A 388-nucleotide genomic window follows, 5' to 3' on the forward strand; every position below is an offset into this window, starting at 1 on the left:
TATGTATGTATGTATGTTTATATGCGTGCGTGGATTCCTCTGTCACCCGTTTTTTCCAAAGGTTTAAGTATGCATTTGTTTTGTTTGATCGTTCATCCTGCAGGGTCGAGTTGAGTGATAGTTGCGGAACGAATAAGGTCTTGTACACAAGGGGGAGTAAAACAATGTATACTATACTACTACTATAACTATACTACTATAATACTACTCCACTATATTATATTGTTAATTTTTTAAATATTAGGGCACATTGGCTGGGCAGGTATTTATTGCTACATAGATGTGAACCCTGGGCTTCTATATTGAATTGCAGCTTTCTATTCATTATTTTATTAAATAATAAGTGCATGTGTTAATGAGCTTTTGAAAGGACTGGTGTGTGTGTGTG

General features: G+C 35.1%; 2 protein-coding genes across 2 annotated transcripts in view; both read right to left on the reverse strand.

Annotated features, from left to right (window-relative positions):
• si:ch211-13c6.2 (uncharacterized) overlaps positions 1-388 on the reverse strand; it is a 22,071-nt gene that overhangs the window by 14,582 nt on the left and 7,101 nt on the right. The gene's annotated exons all lie outside the window — the stretch shown is intronic.
• LOC116702054 (regulation of nuclear pre-mRNA domain-containing protein 1A) overlaps positions 1-388 on the reverse strand; it is a 10,971-nt gene that overhangs the window by 3,438 nt on the left and 7,145 nt on the right. The gene's annotated exons all lie outside the window — the stretch shown is intronic.

Source organism: Etheostoma spectabile, chromosome 14 (genome assembly GCF_008692095.1).
Source record: "Etheostoma spectabile isolate EspeVRDwgs_2016 chromosome 14, UIUC_Espe_1.0, whole genome shotgun sequence".
NCBI classification, from domain to species: domain Eukaryota; kingdom Metazoa; phylum Chordata; class Actinopteri; order Perciformes; family Percidae; genus Etheostoma; species Etheostoma spectabile.